The 20,662-nt window shown below is 35.4% G+C and overlaps 1 pseudogene; it reads left to right on the forward strand.

Moving 5' to 3' along the window:
* Positions 1 to 18,521: 18,521 nt before the first annotated feature.
* The window catches only part of LOC107511420, a 28,867-nt pseudogene continuing 26,726 nt past the window's right edge, over positions 18,522 to 20,662 (forward strand).

Consider the following 20,662-nt stretch of genomic DNA (forward strand, 5'->3'; position numbering starts at 1 on the left):
GATTAATGGTGATTAATAGAATTCTACTAAGGGGTGCATAGACTATATTTATTGTGTAGAAGGAAAAGTTTTATTGGTATTTTACTGATGATTTTTACTGACATTCATTTAACAGATTTCAAGCGAACAAATCATTACATATCTTATTATGTTCTTAAAATCTGTTTTATTTGTACATTTCTTACTAAGAACACAATGGTCGGTTTATCTTTTCCAGCCAACATTGAGTCCCCATAATTCTGTTTGTATTGATTAATACATCATCATATTACAACACATGCAATCAAATGTGTTTTCAGATATGTATTTTTCATTGTTATTATTGGGTTGCAATGTATACTTTGTCTGCAAAAATAGATCAGAGCCTCAAAGCCCTTTTCTGAAGCATAAAAGGAGCTATGAAAGTGACCGCATAAATTCTAGAATAGAGAATAATGAGATAAATGTAAACAGCATTCTAGTGGGAATAAACAAAAAAGGATGGAAATATACCAGGGCAAGTGCATCTGTGTAATGAATTCTCACAAGCAATGGAGAAAAGTCTGGTCTTTTCATCCAGGATGAGGGCAAAGCAGTACTTCCCACTACCGAGTTGGTTATTTGCTTGATAATGACAGAACGGTGACCAAATAATAAAGGCGAACGTCAAAGTGGATTATCCAGACAAAAACATGCACAAATCATGCAAGTGCTGAGAAACTACAAAAGCAGCTACGAAATCAATGGCAAAGATTAAAGTCAGAAAGAAAATAAAGCAAGTTACTGTCAAAATTCCTTCTTTGAATGACAGGATTGAACGGCACGTGATGGCCGGAGCACGTGATCTAAACGAGTTGTATCCCCTGGGCTTACCAAAGAGATTTCACTCTAGAGGTAAAGTGGACGAAGCCATCATGGACAGAACTTGAACCATCTCTTCACACATGAAGCAGGAATTTATGAGAAAACTTGCTAGCTTTTTTCATTATTGTTGCTGAAAACACATGATACAGTAAAAGAGATGTTTTTCACTTTAATTAATAATTTCTTGGTGCACCGAAATGTAGAATAGAAAAAGGTAAAATGTTGTAATCGGCACTAACAGAGTAGCAGCTATGAATACAGCAATAGAGTGCAGCTACTCAAATTTAAAAGTTTGTTTCTTAATGCCAATTACTACACTCCATTAATCATAGAAACAGTTGGCATTGCCCCCACTCTTGATTTAACATTGAAGGAAATTGTGAAAAATATGAATGTAATTATATCATGCCCCAGAGCTTAAGTATTTTGAGGCTGCCCAATAAAAAATAAAAAATAGGCAGTAATATGAGATCTTGTTTTTTTTCTGCTAGAGTATGCTGACCATTAAGAGAAAAAATGTGCATACAGTTTTCAGAATGAGGGAATAAAACAGTTCTTCACCGCCCTGTGAATGCCAAAGTGTATGTATCAGTGATGAATTCCCTTAAATGACCTAAAAGTCGTCACTTCAGAGTAGAAAAAATTAATAATTTTGAGTCTCGAATATGCTAAGAAGACTGGACTATAAAAAAGTAATTACATACACATTAGAGAAAGGAACCGACGGCAAGTTACTAAGCATATTTTTAAATAACTTCAAAATGCTTCACAGAACATGCAGAAAGTCTTTCTAGAACCAAACCCATTTACAGTTTGGGTTATGAAGCTCTTGACTATTACCTTCTACATTAAAAACATTCAGAACTCCAGGTGTGATGAGAAATACTCTGTACTGTCATTTAGCATAGAACTGGAAGTATCCATCCAGGGCATCTAAAAAGAATAGACTCAGGCAATTTCTGCTATAAGCGATGTGCATCTAAGCTAGTTTTTCTAATTTTGTAGCAATAACTACATGTGGTTAATTGACTAATTGGCCACAATACTTTACACTTGTTTTGCATCCAATCCCCCCTGTCATGGCCTCACCATTGGGGAAGGATGGTGGGTAATTAATGTATTCTTAGCCCTTGGCTTTCGGCTTGACCTTGAGACATGATTTTTGCTCAAGAAGATATCAGCAAACGAGACACAGGTGGGAGGGAGTGTGATGTACGCTGGTCCAGGTTGGGCATGCTTTTTTTGCATCTCTGCCATCTTCACAATTAACCTGCTGATCCGAGGACGATAAAGCAGAGCGGCCCCGGCTGACCCAGGGAGAAGAGCAGCCAAAGCAGACCCAGCCGCACAAACTCATGAAAGAAAGACTGACTCCGGTACACCGCAGAGATCTTTCTGATCGCTACGCACGATTGTTGTGGAAATAGTTCACTACCAAAAATGTGCAAATGGAACATCTTTCGCCCCCGGCTATGTATGGCTCATCAAGCAGAAGTGGATACGTTGGTTGAAAGATTAAAAACAATATAGTCCTTCTAACTGATAAAAGCAATTATTATCAACAATATTTTGCATCTTACCTTTAAATTATAATAAGAAATTTTAATTTACCTTGTTTCACATAAATACTAAAAGTTTATTAAGTAGACTTAATTGCTCAAAGTATAAAAACACTGAATTAAAAAGTGATGTCACATATAACTTTGAAAAGGATAAAAGTCAGGTACCTTGAACTGCTAAATTAGCAAAAATGTCTTTTCATACACATACACACACGTCACACACACATACACGCGCACACACACACACACACACACACACACCTTAAATTGTTAGGTTAAAAAAATATCCCAAGTTTTCTCCTGTGTATATATTACCCCAATTTAATGCATATGTTAATTTTATTCATGTGTAGATAAACTAGTTTTATATAAAATGTGTCCTGAACACTTCAGAATTACTCCTTGAAAATTATACAAGCAATCAGATTTCATTCCTGTAACTGCTGCTAGAGCAATGCTTTTTTTCTCTTTTCCAATATCTGCTCTAGAGCTAAGAGTGTAATTGAATTTATTCTCTCCACCGCATGAACCAAATTGGCTTTGATGGTTCAGATACTTATTGAAGATACTTGATGTGACCATATGGGATATCAAAAATAACTGGAGTAACAGTAGACATTTCGAACACTTGAGATTTTGCCGTATTTTCACATTATTCCTAATGTAGTTGGAACCATGGCTCATTTTCAGGAAGCCTAATTGTTGTATAAAGATTGATATGAAATTCAGAGACCATAAAATTATTCTTCAGATTTGTTGTTTTCTTATATGATTATGAATTATTCTTAGGGGGTGTGGAAGGGATGGGAATAAGAACTACTAGTATTTGAGATCTTCAAAATCACTACTGCATAAAACATTGGAAATGTATTTTATAGCTAAAATAAAAATTAATATTTTAAAAGGTAAAGAAATCTAATACTTCTTTTAAAAAAATAACTCAAACTCTGACTTCACTCAATTAGACGTATCCTTCATTAGAAGTTGATAACTCGTCCTCAGATTTTATTTAACTTTATATCCATCACCCTGACTTACCGAGCCCTTAGATTTATTGCTGCTATGGCTGGAGGTCATTATCATGGTGGAGTTTTTAATTAATACAAGAGGACAAAAGCTTAGGACAAGTCAATTTTTAAGATTTTTTTTTTGTTACCGTAACACATATTATCAAGTTCAGAAGATAGCTAAAACAAATTGATCCATTATCCTTTGTTCTAGTAAGCACATCCACTATGTGTAATATTTAAAAATGCATTTTACTGATATATATATTTCTACTGGATATATACTATACATATTAATTGGTATAAGACTGGTAGGTTAGTAAGCATACTCATCAAGAGATTTTTTTGGATCATATGGAAAAGGCACTTTCCCAAGCTCTTTACATTCCCAAAAATCTATGAGCTACTTAGTTCACTATCTCCATCATTACATGGACAAGAGAACTGACACTCTGACAGGCAAATTCGCCCACATTCAGGTAGCACATGGACACAAACTCAGTCTGGCATAAGAGATTATGTTCTTCTGCATTATGCTATACCATCTCAAAAAAAAAAAGAAAAGAAAAAAACACAAAAATGTTAAGAACTATGCGATGTATGAGCCATAGTTAATGCCATCCCCACTGCATTCATCTCCCTGGGGGGTGCAATTATTACCCTATTTTACAGATGAGAAAACCAAGGTACAGCGAGTCTAAATAATTTGCCCAGACTCGCACAATCAGAAAGTTCATTTTGAGGGTGCAAATCTGCGTTTTCTCTTGTTTTTCCTTTCCTGTGCGTTCTCTTATATTTTCCCCCTTGCTTTTTTTTCTTTGAGAAAGCAGTCTGTCCTTCATATGCCCTTGCCCTTGGCTATGTCACAGGCTGAAAAGTAGAATGAGCTTGGCCAGTGTGGGAGGGACATCTTAGCTCTCTGTTCTGTTTTGAAAAGGTAGCCCCAGTAAGGAGATTATGCTAAGTAGGTCCTGAGGTGTGGAGAAAAACGAAGAGAGATGAGTACAAGAGAACTTTCCACAACTGGGAAAATGGCAGAGGAAGCTCAGTTCCCTGAGAGAAAAACGTCATGCTCTCCCCACTGCCCAGAGTCCTCAGGGAGCCGCAAGTACTCAGAGAGGAAAAGAAACACCTGTGTGATCCACCGACGGACCACAGAGAAGACTGGACTGAGACTCCAGGACGCCTAGTCCTCGCAGATGTACCCACCCATTCCCCACACGTCAAAGCCTCTCACTTCCAAGACACCCTGGTGGTTCGGACAATCGGTAGTGACAACTATGATCTAAAGCATAAACAGTCCTCCCCCCGACCCCAATGCCCTTTGTAGCCCTCTTATGAACTCTAGTAACATGATTAGGATTGGGAGAAAAACAAAAACAAAAAACCTGATAACTGAGCTTGCATATCTTGCCACTTGAAATCAGATTTACTTTATTTTAGAAAAAGAACATGATGTGACGTGACTGGTTGAGCTTCTGTGCACCCGCCCCTGCTACACTTAAACTGAATCCGCTTGATAAACTGCGACAAGTGTCCTCACACATGGCCCAGGGAGAGTCTTCTCTCACCTAGAATTATTAATGTACATTCTAATTTCTGAATGCATTGCAAAAATATTGATATAAGTCGACTTCAAAAAATCTATATGTCAACTTTTTAATTTAGGAGTCCAATGATACCTCCTTTTCCAAAATGTTCCTATTTATTCTTCCTAATACCATAACAAAGAGAAGGAGTTTGAATTGTGGTCAGTCTTTTCAGGAAACCATTTTGTCAAAATACGAATTCCTGCTTTTGAAATGAAGTCATGAAAACCTATAAAAGGAATTCTGGACGTTAGTCTAAGGTATGAAAACGTAACAGAGTAGAGTTTTTCTTTCCCCTGCCTATAGAAATGAGGGAAATGCCTATAGTCCAACTGTATCATCTATAGGAATAAGCTACAGAACTGAAAAAGTACTCTATTGTAACTTTGCCCCCGAGAAACTTGAAATTGATCTATCTATAATTATCTCCTCTTTTTTCCCTAAGCAAAACACGTTCATGATTTTTCAAATCATGCCAAAATTGGAAGAAAAAAAAAAAACCTTTGATATTGTTGCCACTTGCTGGAGTTATTTAAAATGATGTACACAGTTTTTAAAATGATAGACAGATTATGCACACTGCTAGAGCATAATATATGATAGGGATAAATGCTTCTTTGTTTTCTTGTTGAAGATTTTTCTCCATGACAAGGCACAGCTGTCAAGGCTTCAGCAGAACTCTGGTTTTTTTTGGCAGGAAAAACAATCACAATCTGAGTTTTGCTGACTTCTTTCCAAATATAGTTCCCTTTTCCACAAAGGTAGCTGACAGACTGTAGAAATTCTAACCAAACTGAAAACCAAAAAGGTACCTCTCGTTTCTGGAAAAGGTATGTCAACTTGTCAAATTTTCCAGGTACAAGCTCACAATCTCTGCTATTCAAAGAGATGTTTTGAAACTCATAACATGGGGTTTTTTTTAAAGGCCTAAAAGACACCACGGATTCCATTATACTCACAGATCCATAAACAAATGTTTTATTATTTGTTCCTAAGCAAAAATTCACATTTCTAAGCCAAGATGACAAATCTCAATTGAGGGATGAATTATAAAATACTTCTGATACATTTGTTATCACAAATCCATCAAAGTTATTATGATCGCGTGTGTCATATCTCTCCAAATGTATTTATTTTGATAATTTCTGCTATGCTATGAAGTCCTTACACATTAAATTTATTTTCAAGATGAAGTTTTGATTATCATTTAGGTGATGGCTCTCCCTGTTCTGGCAGAATCATGGATACCTAGCAGGAAGATAGTTTAGTGTTCCTAAGCTTAAATTTTTCTGGGTTTTTGTTGTTGTTGTTCATTTTTTGTGTCCCTGTAGTAACATATTGCAGTGATTTATACACGCAGTTGGGGAGAAGTGGCTGGAATAGTGGCGGCGATTAAAGACCTCTAGATGGAAGTCTGTTTATCACAACTGTATCTAGGACAGGATGAGAAAGATGAGATTCTGAAAGTTACCCATGTTGTTTGTTGCTTGACTGATTTTGGTTTGGTTTGCTTTGAGTTTTAAGTTTGTTTGTTTGGCGGGGTTGAGATGGGATAAGGGAGAAGTTTCAGGACACTACTACAAATTCATTCTTTATTTTAAGCAGGCTGTTGAAGTTATTTGCCACTCAGGCGTTTGAAGAGTCTAGCTATTTCAGTATCTCGTTGAAACTGATGTTAGCTAATTATATTTCTATGTCACCCATCCTGAGAATTTCTCCTTCTGTTTCAAAGCAGATCAATTAGAAGACAGAATATGGAAAGGCTGACCTTTGGTAGCCTGGGAAATTCCAATATTTGGAGGAAGAATATATCTCATAATTTTTAACTTAAATCTTTTATCCTGATTCTCAAATTGGATTTGAGTTTGGCTTAGAAGAAAAAATATATATTTATTATAAGGCTCTTAAAAAGTATACATATAAAACTCCAAGCCATTAAATATAGGTAGAAATAAACATGGCAACCAGGAAGTCTAATAGTAACCATGCCCTAGCATTATAGTTAGCTCAGAACTTTCCCCAGAAGAGGCAAAAATAGTTATGCGTCGATTCTGTGTTTTATTTATTTGACAGACAAAAGCATCATAATCCTTTAATAAAGAGAAGTTTTCTTTCCACTAACTCCGAAAATTGATTTAATCGAGTTCCTGCCTTTTAGGATTCCAAGAATGGCATCACATGTAAGTGATCATTATCATGGAATCAATAGACAATTGACTTATAAAAAGGTTAACAGTCTCATGTCACTGAACACATCATATATGTGCACTGAAAAAGACAGAGATATCAAATGTTAATTTATTTTCTTCTTAGAATATTTATTACAGGTGCTTTTATGTACCTAATTCGGAAGCAAAGTGAAAGCTATGCCTAAGACTATCACATTTCTACCATACCTTTTTTATTCAAAAGAGCAACAACTCTTGAGCCACCTTATTGCCATCAGGAAAATAAAATCAATCAAATGCTGGATTAAACAGTGATTTGGGAGGTAATGAATCATAGAACTCTTAGTGTGTTCCAATACATTACGAAGACAAAAATTATCATGGATAATCACGGATACCTCACCTTACAAGAGAGCTAAGATGGGGAGGCATGGCAACGAAAGAGTAGTTGTTTACCAAATTAGAACTTTTCAGCTACCAAAAAGAATGAGACAGAAATGGGTAAAGAAAAAGTTCCACGACTATTTTCGAAAAGATGTTTGAATATTTAGACTCTTCGGAAATCTCTTAACGGACTTATGTAAGTTTCAATACCCTTAAATATTTCGCCAACAGACAGCCTGGTGCCCGTTGCTCACATCTTATGAAGTAAAAGTTGAAAAGGTATAAGCCGTTGACTCCCACCTTATTTCCTGTCTGTACGACTCTGGAGAAGTTACTTAACCTCTCCTTTTCCTCACTAATAAGATGAGAATAATAACTAGTTCAAAAAAAGTGCTGTAAATATTAAACAAGATAATATATAGAAATCACAGAGCACATATTAGGTACTCTGTGTATTTTAGTTTTCTTGCCCTTTAATTCCTTGTATGGCTAAAAAATTGAACACCAATAGTCTGAACTATCTTTCATGACAGATTACAGATCGTTCTGTGGCATTCTCACTGAATATAAACATTTTTAAATACCCATGTTCTCATTTAAAAACTTCAGTGGGTAAAGGAAGGGTATCTTAGTAGACAAAACCAAATAACTGGTTAACAATTTGGAAAACAAAATAAATGGGTGTTTTATTACATTATCAAGAACCAAAATAATTTTAATGAGAATCACCAATAAAGAAAATTTCTATGAATTAATGAAATAGAAGAAATTCTAATGGATAGATCTGACTATATAAAATTGCAAACTTTTCTGGGTGAAAAATAACAAAAATAATTATGATTAAATAAATTAAAGAAAATAAGTATATGTTGCAGCTCAATATTTATCCTTAATATAAAAGATACTCTTAATACCAATGATAACAAAACTAAAACCCACATAAAATAGCAAGAAAGATGTAAACTAATGACAAAGACTAAGGAGCATTCCTGGCCAGCAATATTATATTGTATCTCCCCCTCTTCTGCACAGATATGTGGCTCCAAGGAAACCCAGCTCTATTCTCAAACTGAGGATGGGTTCCGATTAGTCTGGGGATACCACAGACTGGCCCTTGCTCTTGGTTCCTGCTCTTGTTCCAGAAGGGGTTATGTGGTCATAATTGATCCAAAATGAAGGAAAGGACATATTGGTTACAGTAGAAATTCTCTCAATCTGCTTTGCTGGACGTGAGTAAGAACGGAGCCAGTCTCGAGAACCAGTCTCAAGATAAAATGGCGAGACAGGGAAAGAATTTGTGTTCTCACGCATATTAAGAAGATGATCAGGCTACTACATAATTCATTCTACCTGCTAACTTTGTTTTATGTGAAGCAACAAATATTTAGACAGATATAAACTGAAAACTAAAATGATACATTATGTATAAACCATGATTCTAATTAACACATCGATAATTTTAAAATATGATTTTAAAAATTTCTCATAAGGAAATTCATAGTTTTATATACTTTTGTATTGAACCAAGGTTAAAAACAAATTAAATAAACATTCAAGTTGAGAAACTAGAGGAATTAATTTTAAAACAAAGGCAAAACAGATGTCATTCTAAAATAATTCGACTACCAAAATTGGCTCCAGATACAGTCAATAACTTAGTAAGCCCATAGTACTAAAAGAAATATAAATGGTCACCAAATACCTACTCTTTGAAAAATATACATTCTATAAATCACAACATTAATAAAAATAAATTATAATTTATTAAAGTTCAAAGGTTTAAAAAGAGAAAAGTAAACTATTAGAATAAATATTGGTGGGTAAATTTATAATCCAAAAGTATCTAAAATAGCAAATGCCTTTCTATTTAAAACGAGAGCTATTAAATCAAAACGCTGAAAATCAACACCAAATATTCATAAACAAAAGAAAAATGACAGAATAAAAAATCAAAACATGAATAACGTAAAAAGTGGTATCTAGATATTTACAAATAAATTAAGAATAATTTAAAATTTTGAATGAAAATATGAATAACCGATAATAAAAGAAAAGGCAAATAGCCAATAAACGCATGAATAGGGGAATTACATCACCAGTAATTAGAAAAATGCAGACTTGAACTATAACTTACCATTTTCCTCCTCACATTGGCAGAAACTATAATCTATAAATATCCTGCCGATTCTCCAATGAACTACTGGTAGAAGGCTGACCGGTATAACCACGTTAAAAGGCAATTTGATATTTTCCATTGAAATTAACAATAGACATACCTTGAGCTTTAGAAATTAATTTCTAGAACTATCTGCTAAACAATATCTTGCACATGTGCTCAGGAAAAAAGGACAGTAACAGTTCTTTCTTATTAACAACTGAAAAGTGCAGTATAAGTAAGAATGGCAAAATAAAACATATTATTTCCAAATTATGAAGCTTCATACTACCACTAAAAGGAATAAGTGAAAATTGTACGCCACGAAAAGATATACTATTAAGTTAAAAAATAGGTTAGGACAAAAACCATGCAATATGATTTCATTTTTATATAAACAGAACTACATAATAATAATGCATAGTTTTTTAGGAATTCATATCAACATACATAGATTATGTTATTAAGAGGCTTTGGGCGATTTCACAGCAAATTTTAATAGTAAATGAAATAGTTAACTCTCGAGAGGAGAGGACAAAGGTTACTATTAAACAGCATTGAAAATAAATTAGCCTGATCTATAACGTTTAACATACTTTTAAGAAAATGCACTTGTAGGTTATTAATATAAAAAAGTTAAGTTTTTAAACATTGCTACAGACTCAATATTTATGTCCTCTCAAAATGCATGTATTGAAATCTTAACCCCCAGATGACAGCATTAGGAGGTGGCGTCTTTGGGAGTGAGTAGGTCATGAGGGAAGAGTCCTCACGAATGGGATTAGTGTTGTCTATGAGACCCCGGAGAGCTGACTCACCTTTTCCACCACATGAGGAGGACACAGCAAGAAGACAGCCATCTATGAACCAAGAGTGAGCTCTTGCCAGACAGCAAATCCGCCACCTGCTTGATCTTGGATGTACCAGTTTCCAGAACTATAAGAAATAAATTTCTACTGTTTATAAACCATCCAGTATGTAGTACCATAACTGACTAAGACAAATGATAATAGGAAAGGAGAATAAAAGTAATATAAAATTGTAAAATGGGCAGTTAGACAAGATTTAATTATATGACAGAAGTCACATTTAATTTGAAGGAAAAAATATAGCAAATGATGTTGGAACAATTGGCTAACCCCCAAAAAATATTGCGTCCTGTTGAAAAACACATGCAAAACACCTTCCAGATAAAGCAAATATTTAAATGTAAAAATGTTTATAGTAGACAAATTCGACCCCTAGAGATGTCCCCCCACTAAGCCCTGGCTCCTGTGAACATGCTACATCACAGACAAAAGGGACTCTGTCAGTGTAATCAAGGTTAAGGACCTTAAAATAGGGAGATTATCCTGGATTATCAAGTGGGCCCAATCTATTCAAATGGGCCTTCCAAAGTAGATCATTTTCTCCAGCTAGGGAGCGTTGCAGAAGAAGAATGTGGAGAGATTGGAAGCAGGAAAAGGATTCAAGTTGCCTTTGCAGGAGAGGAGACAAATGGGAAGCATGACATTGACTGCAGGCGCCCAGAAGGAGGGAAGAGACAGCCACCCAGGAAACTGGGACCTCGGTCCCACAAGCGTGAGGAACTGGATCAACCGACAACCTGAACGAACACGACTGAGACATCCTCTCCAGAGCCTCCGGAAAGGGACCTAGCCCTCCCACGCCTTGATTTCAGCCGCCTGGGATTCTAAACAGAGGAACCAGATGAGCCACACTGACTCACAGAACTGTGAGATAATGTAAAGCCACTTAAATGTCTGGTAATTTGTTGTGGCAGCAGAGATAATACAAAGTTCTGTAAGAAAAATGTAGGTGAATCATTGTATATTATTGGAGTAGAAAAGGCGTCTTTAATCATGCAACCAGAATCCAAATCAGCAAAGGAAAAGAGCTGATAGTTTCAATTCGACTCAATTCATTTTTACAATTCTGCACGGAAAAAAAAAAAATGAAGAAAATCAAACTCTGAGACTTATATACATTGCACATAGTAAACAAGAGATTAGTTCTTTGACTATATATCAAGAACTTTTAGAACAAACAAAAAATAAACATTGCATTAGAAATATGAACAAAAGTTATTACAAATTTAATAAAGTTGAAATCTAAGGAAGAAATGCTTAAATCTGTTCTTGCTAGTAATAAAGAGGTGGACATTAAATGAAGAATAAAATTTTTCATGGACCAAATTAGAAAAATTCTAACATTTTCTAATATTCAATGTTGACGCAGGTACAGAAAAATAGACACCCTTATGTATTACTAATAGAAATGGTCTTCAGGGCAATTTAATGGTATACGTCACATATATAAATTAGCACACTTATTCTACCACCAATGGATTTCACGTGCCTTCCTTATTTCTTCTTCGATTCTAATGTATAAAATAGGCTGCAAATTTCCCATTCTCTGGAGCATTTGAGACCTTGCTCCCTGGAATATGTCATCAGTTTTGCTCAAATAAATTATAAAAAATGCTCAAAATAATAAATGAATAAATAATTAGCACATTCAGTTTATCATTAAGAAAATACCGTTTAATTTTGAGAAACTGAAAGGGAAATTTTGTTAAAAGTATTCTAATGATTTTTAAGGAGATGATCTCCAATGTTGATAACGTCATTTCTCAGGACATACCTTTTAACGCCTTTTCCAGCTGCTAGAAGCCACGCGCATCCCTTGGCTCGTGGCCTCTTTCTGGCATCATTTCAATCTCCTGCTTCTTTTTTCCCATTTCCTACTCCTGACTGATCTGCTTTCCTCTTGTAAGGACCCTTATGACTATGCTGGACCCACCAGGATGACTAGGATCATCTCCCCATCTCAAGATCTTTAACTTAATCATATCTGCAGAGTCCCTTTGACCATGTAAACTAACATATTCATCCATTCCAAAAATTAAAATGTGGAAAATCATGGGGAGGGTGGTACATTATTCAGCCTACCATACTCAAAAATAAAAGATTTTTAACAATTCATATACAGAAAAATCTGTTAAATTTTCTGTCCCTTTGCAGGAAAGAAAAATGTTATTTATTCTAAATCAAGTCCCTTCTGCAATAGAGTTTTAAATGACTGCAAAAATGAGTTTGGCTGCTTGAAGGGTTTTTTTTATTATAATAATTTACAAATCTCATTAAGCTTTGTTATTGTTTTCCCAATTCTGAATCCACAGCTGTCACCAGAGTGACATGCATCAGTTAGAGAGTATAAAAAACCACTTGTGGAAAGATTTCCTGATTTTATTTTTTTTTTGTATTTATGACAGGACATTTTTTTTTTCTCGACTTCATCTTATACAATGATTAAGTGCCATAAATTATTGTCTGGCTAATGGGAAAAAAAGTAAAATATAAAGTTAAGCTTCATTTCTCTAAATCACAAAGGAAATTCTTCTGGAATTTCCATCCTGAAATAACTATTCTTTATCATATGCACACATAAAAATGCAACATTTAATTTTCACATTTAAGATGCAGATTTTAAGAACCCTGGGATCTTCTTTCTCCCCAATTATCTTACGAACTGGCCGTTTGCAAATGAATCATATGGTCACTTAATGGCCACTGTAAAATTCAATCTAGCTGTAAGAGTTACCATCAGTGCAACCATCTTTAACAAGTAAGGCTTCCCACTGAAGTTATAACAATTTTATTTAATAATGGTCATTGACAGCGCTCTGAATTTAGAATTAATCACAAATCCCACCAAAGCTCTGCGTACAAGACTCTCACTGTTGGCCCTTCCTCACACATGTGATAGTGAAATATATAATTGAAAATTGTGAAGGGTGACTACAAAATCCCAACACTGGCTTTACATATCACTCAAACATCGCCTCTGTGTTTTACAGAAACAGATGCAATCCAAAAAAAAAAATTATGAGGCAGAGCCATTCTATGACTTATTTTAACTGCTAAAATGATTTTGTTGTTGTTGACAAAAGTACGGGATAGTTTTTCTAACCTCATTTCAGGTCTTTGAATTCTATGTGTACATATTAATTGACAGAGGACGTTCACCTAAAATTGTTCTGTGCATCAATGGATTTGAATTTAAAACAAAAAACATAGTATCGGTAATACTCAAAAGGCACTGACTGTGCTGATTTCATCATGGACACATTATGCAGTCAATTTCCAATAAAACCAAATAAGTCTTTTATTTTCTTCCAACCAACTTTATATAATCATGCTCCACCTTGGGGAAAGGAAGGTAGGGATAAACTTGTTGATCTTTCTTACTTACTTAGTTTTATCTCATGACTCAAAAGGAGTCATTTTTCTTGATACTTTGTGCTCAGCAACTTCAGGTGGAGGATGGTCACAAGAACTCAACCCAAACACAAAGAATTGCCACAAGTAAATAGCAGGCAATATGTCAATTCATTTTATATCTTAATAGCTTTAAATTCTCAGACTACAAGGTTACGAATTACATCGTTAAAGAGAAAAAAACTTTGCAAAACCCTGAATGTTTCCCAAGGATCACTTTTCAGACTTCTCTTCCTTCTAGCATATTCCCACGGTGACCTTGTCCCGAATTGGGCTTTAAACCCCAACTAGATAGCACTGAATCCTAAAAGCTTAGACTCAGTCCCTGAAATCCAGACCTCTGTATTTAAAGGCCTGTTTGATATCTTTCATTTTTCAATTACTTCAGCAAATATTCATTGACATTGACTATTTGCGAGTCACTGTTTCCGCATTCCAAGGAAGAGACTGATTGTTTTATAGTCGTGGTAAAGAGCAACAAACAGAACTGGATTAAATTTGTTTGCTCAGTCAATGATAATTCGCCTCAAGGAACATGCTTCTAAAAGCCAGCCAATAAGTGGCATCCTCCTACTTTTTATAGCCAGCCAATCAATAGCCTCATTCCAATGAACATGCCTCTGAAATTCAGCCAATCAACGTCCCCATCCTCATGACCAAGCTGCTCGAACTGAGTCAACTCATTCTTACCAATGAGCATCCAACAATACTTGAATTCCGGTCTTCTTTGTTCAGAGGGACTGTGCCTAAAAACGTAGCTCTCCCCTTCTTACATAAGTAATAAATTCTTTTTTTATTTATAATTGAATCCTGATCTCATACTTTAGGAGCTGAATAAATTACCAAATGATGACACATTTGGGTAACTTAGCTCCGCAAAATCGACGTAGGATCAATATAACTACTCTAAAGATAAGGGAACTACTCTTAAGTCTCTCCTAATACTTAAAACAAACCACAAGAATTAATTAATTAATCGTAGAATTCCTGATGACAAAACTCAAGTTTATTATAAAAATTTTTCCATATAGTTGCATTTAGTGCCTACTGAGTATTCTAGTTTGCTAAGGTTGCCATAACATAACATTACATTACAGACTGAGTGGTTATGATCATAGGCCCTTCTCACAGTTCTGGAAGATGGAAGTCTAAGATTGGGGTGTTGACAGGTTTGGTTCCTTCTGAGGCCTCTCTCCTTGGCCCCACGTGGATACCTTCTCACTGTGCCCTCACATGGTCACCTCTCTGTGAATACGTGTGTCTGGTGCCTTGCCACATGCCCAAATTTCTTCTTCATACAAGGACACCAGTCAGAATGGCTGAGGGCCCACTCTGAAGACCTCACTGTAACTTAATCCCCTCTTTAAAGATCTTATCTCCGAATAAAGTTATATTCTGAAGTACTGGAGATTTAAGACTTCGACATATGCTACATTTGAGGGGTACCTAATTCAGCCCATCACACTGAGACACACAGCCCAGATGCCCTATTAATATTAAAAGGAATTATTCTGCCAGAAGACGTTAGAAATGCTGCCCAGACTCAGCCTTCAGTTATCAGCCCTTTTCAGGAAAAGCCTTGACTAAAAAATGTCCTCCCCCAAGAGTCACACCTCTGAGTCATTCTTATTCCCAAAAATGATCAACACTGTCTTAAAAGGCCAGCACCTAGCCCCAGTCTGAGACAAGTCTGAAGACCCCTCCCGGCTTCAACTGCATTATATATCAAGCTCTCCCTCTGCCCGAATCTGGCTTCCTTCCCTTCATCAGGCTTGATTCCAAGAGCCCTTCCTGATACATCTCCTATTCATTAATCTCTTTGTCCGAGTCTGCATCCTTGGAGACCCAGCCTGCGACACTTCTGAAACAGAATCCTGATTACATCGGAAAAATTAGTAGAGTCAAATGTGGTTGGCCTGTTATATTATGTAAAGTTTACAGAAAATGATAGTGCACACAGGATTATGGAAATGGGGTGCCATATTTGAGTTTCCTTTAAATAATAGCTCTTTCACAAATTGTTTATCATGAGTCAGAAATTTAAGTTCCTTATGGACTGCTTGCATAAAGTTACTACATTTAGATTTTTTTTATTGTTCTTCACTTTATTGTGCTTTGTGGCTGGGGTGACATTGGTCAATAAAATCAAATAAGTTTCAAGTGCACAATTTAACAATACAACATATATATATACGTATACATGATATATATACATACATATATGTATGTGTGTATGTATATATATATATATTGCATTGTGTGTTCACCACCCAAAGTTAAATTTCCTTCTATTACCAAATATTTGACCCCTTTGATCCCATCCACCTCCCTCCCCTCCCTTCGCCTCTCCCTCCCCCTTCCCTCTAATACCACTAATCCACTGTCCATGTCCATGAGTCTTCACTTGTTTGTCATGTTTGTTTGTTGCTTTTAGTTTTATATTCCATATATAAATGAAATCATATGATTTTCAACTTTTTCTAAGTTATTTCACTTAGGATTATCTCAACAGGCATCCATGTTGTTCCAAATGGCAGTATTTCATCTTTTCTTATGGTGGAATAAGATATTCCATTATATATATGTGCCACATGTATATTTAGATATTTTTAAAAGATGATATTTATTTAAATTATTATTGAAGTATAGAGTGTTTAGATTTTGATAAAATTTCTCCTGGGTATAAGAGAAGCATATAGTGCTTAGTAGGACATGAATTCAAACAAGAAAACTGCTCAAGGATGCAAAAATTCTGGTCTGGTCAACTTTGCCTGCATATGGACGTGCCTGCTAGTAGATGCTAGCCATATGAAGAACAGGATTGAACATTCCTGTTGTTGCTCCTACATACTGAGACCAAACCTCTCAATCATGAAAGCCAAAAGCTTTGTCTCTGGACCAAAATGAAGATCGAACATTGCTGGGTATATAATAACATAAGAGAACTGACCAGTAACTAACTCCCAAAGTAGAAGTCTTGCCAGAAATCCTTTCCCTCTAGAACATAACTGAGCCTCTAAGTGAAGAAACCACTACTCCCATCCTATCCTCAGATCATGAGCATCTCCTGTATCTCTGTAGACCACAATCATATAGTTTGCCTCCGTGGTTTCTGTTATTGTGAATTAGTCTAAATTGTAGTCTGTCAATATCACCTTGAAGAAAATGACACGATCAGGCAGCTTCTGTCGCGAGAGATGTCCATACTGCTAACAGATCCCTCTATGCCCAGCGCCACCACAACACACACAAATACACAAACACTCACACACACACAAAAAAAAAAGAGGGCGACAGACCCTAGAGGTGAGAATAGATGGACATCACAAAGCCATGTATAAACTTCTCAGTGAACTAGTATGCGATTCTTTAGTAGCTTCATGTGACATACATGAAGTATTTTAATGAATTTGGACTTCATGTTGCATTAAGTACTTTAATGAATTTGGACTTCTTCTTGAAGTCACATAGCCCTTATTAGACATTAGACACAGAGGAGGATCAAAAGCCTTCAAGGACCTGTGATATATGGGCAGACTTTGGTTATTGCCATTAACGAGTCTACCATTCGAATCTTTGGAAATAAGGACCTAACTATCAGGCACAAAGAATATAGGAAGCACAGAAGACTGTCGTGTTGAGTTCGCACATCTAAATAGACTTGATCAGTACTTCTCACGCCATCTTGTGGTAAAAAGCAAAAAACAAAAAAGAAAAAAAAATTAAAGAAAAAAACAAACAAACAAAAACAGTTATTTCCGATTCACTTTTGATCCTGGTGAATAGTTTTGATCTATATCACATTCAAGAAGATGAGTCCCCTAAGACGCTAGGATGTTTGGATAATATCAAGTTGCCATAAAATGTTTCTATTCACCAACACTGAATTTCTCCACTAATCTTACTGCAGAATTGGTAGCAAGTAGTATATAGATAAGCACTAGTTTTTGGACTACAGTTGGAGTAGCACAGCTCTAGGTGATTTATGTGCCACTGAGGGGAAGGTATAAACCTCACAGTATATCATCTCGGTCTCATCGCAGAACAAAATGGAAATAGGTAAGAGCAAATTTCCTTGTGTGAGCTTAAATGCTCAAATCCAATCTCGTTGACATTAGCAAAGATAATATGGCAAGCCACCCATCTCTCTCCTAATTTTTTTAATACTACATCTGAAGTGGAAAGGGGTATGAATCTGTAACAATAAAGAAATCTGTTTTCTAAAATCTATCTGTTTTTGAAATTCAGAAGTAATTGTCGATAGATCAATGTTAATTCAGTATTTATTTAGGGTATACCGCATGTTCTAGATTCTGACTAGACATCGCACTAGCTTAGCCTCTCATTGAGGAGATCCCCATTAAAAACCTCATCTAGTAAAATATTGGATGAGAGATCTTCATCACTAGAAGAAAAGTCCCCCAAGGTTCATAGTGGGTCTGCGGGAATCGTTCCCATAGTGACACGACCAGTTTAGACCAATTTAAACTGCATTGCTGAACTAGAAGTGATCAGTTCCCACTGACTGCCGTAATGGCTTTATTGCTGTTATCCTGCGGGACCACATCAATCATCAGGTTTAAGCTGCAGGCAGGGCCCCCCGACTTCGGCCTGCACAATGCGCAGGTTTAGACAAACGACTTGAGATTTCACAATGTCATATATCACATCACATGCATTAGTGAAGAATTTTTGCAGTATTGATCACTTTTTTAATTCAAGAAAGAAAAGAATTTTTCTGGCTGACTAGCTCATTTGCTTAAAGTCAATGGACAGCTCTTTCAAACAGTTTTATTGGTCTTCTGGTCAATAACTAGTCCTGTGCATTTCGTAAAATTTTGACCCTCCAACATTTTTGGAGTGACCAGTCATAATACCAAGTCTTTCCCCCAAAACAGAATAAGTCACATTATAGCCAATCATTTGTTTCCGTGGCAGAGTCTACAGGCTGACTATTTTTAAGGAGAGAAAAAAGATATTGGTATGAAATAGCCAAAAGTCTAACTCTGTATAGAGAGAGGTTTTAAAGAATATTCTAAAGAATATGTAATAAATATAACTACTTAAAGGAAACCCACCATGTACAATACATGTTTGGCTAAAATGAGTTTTCAGAAGTGGAACCTCAGGATGGAATGCAGGTATAGTTTAAATTTTTGCTTTAACAAAACTTTTTTAAATAACTTAACATTTCACAAAGTAAGAATGCCTAATTAGTTATTTAAGAAAATAAACAATGACCATATATTAAAATTTTTAATCAAACTCGAGTGGTCCAATATAAAGTCACAGCCACGCTTAGAATATTATATGGATGTAGATATATAGATATATGATGTTTGGTGTGTTGAAAATAGCATGAAAAAATTTTTGATAAAATGTTATGAATGAAGAAAAACATGTATGGATCATGAAATTATTATGATAAGTAAAATAAGTCAGACAGAAAACATTGAGAACTATATGATTTCACTTATATGTGGGATATAAAACTGAAATCAATGAACAAACAAGACAAACAGAGACTCATGGACACAGACAGCGGATTAGTGGTTACCGAGGGAAGGGGAGGAGAGAAGAGGTAGATGGGGGTCAAAGGGGTCAAATGTCTGATAATGGAAGGAAATTTAACTTTGGGTAGTGAACATACAATGCAATATACATATGATATATTATTGAATTGTACACATGAAGTCTATATAATTTTGTTAGCCAATGTCGCCCCAATAAATTTAATGTTTAAAGAAATCTAACTATAGGACGATTTCACCATGCTAAACAAAATGGCATGAAATATACTAACCGATATACCACTGACAACCTCTGAGAGTAAAAATATTCATGGGTTAATATTATTTTCCTTTCTTTTTTCCTCTGATTACCTGTCCTGAGGATATTACTTTGACAATCGGGGGGAAAGGGAGCAATTGAACTTTGTTCAAAAAAAATAAAAATAGAAATTATAAATCGGTTTTAAAAAGTTGGAAAGGGCATGATTACATTTTTCTAATTAGATAAGAAATAAAAACAAGGTGGATTATGATTTTTTTTATAAAAGAAAATAACTGGGCAGTGGCATTTTCCAGATTTAACAGTGTCAAGCTGAGCGATCCAGCCAGCCATCTTTGAACAAAGGTTCAGGTCGCTCGAATCTCTTCCTCTGTATCATTTTCCCAAGACTTAGGGAACTAACAAGAAGTATTCCTTTGAGCATCTTTCAGTAAAAAAGCATATCAATAATTTAGAGCTCTACTCCCTTATTCCACTCAGCAAATTTGCCTGTATGTCTTCAAATTAGCTAAGCTGGACTTCCCAGGAGCGGGTCTAAAGAACACAAAACCCCCCACTTCTCTTACATGTCTGTCAACCAGAAAAAAAACAGCTCTTACACTGCCCTTCATTTTCATATTTCAACTAAAGATACAATAAATTAAACTGAACTTAAGTTTATCCTTTATGATTTAGTTTTATCTTCTTGCTTTATACCATATTCCTAAATGTAACTTTGTAATACTGATCCCCAAAGAATGCTTAATATATGTTTAGCAATATCCCTATAGTCACTGGAAACGTTATTCTTATATTTAGGTTAACTAGCCTAGAGCCATTTCATGTAAATTCAATTTATATTTAAGTAATAAGAGACTATGAATCATATTAGTAAAACAAGCCTC

The sequence above is a fragment of the Rousettus aegyptiacus genome, unplaced genomic scaffold (genome assembly GCF_014176215.1).
Source record: "Rousettus aegyptiacus isolate mRouAeg1 unplaced genomic scaffold, mRouAeg1.p scaffold_m13_p_16, whole genome shotgun sequence".
Classification (NCBI taxonomy): domain Eukaryota; kingdom Metazoa; phylum Chordata; class Mammalia; order Chiroptera; family Pteropodidae; genus Rousettus; species Rousettus aegyptiacus.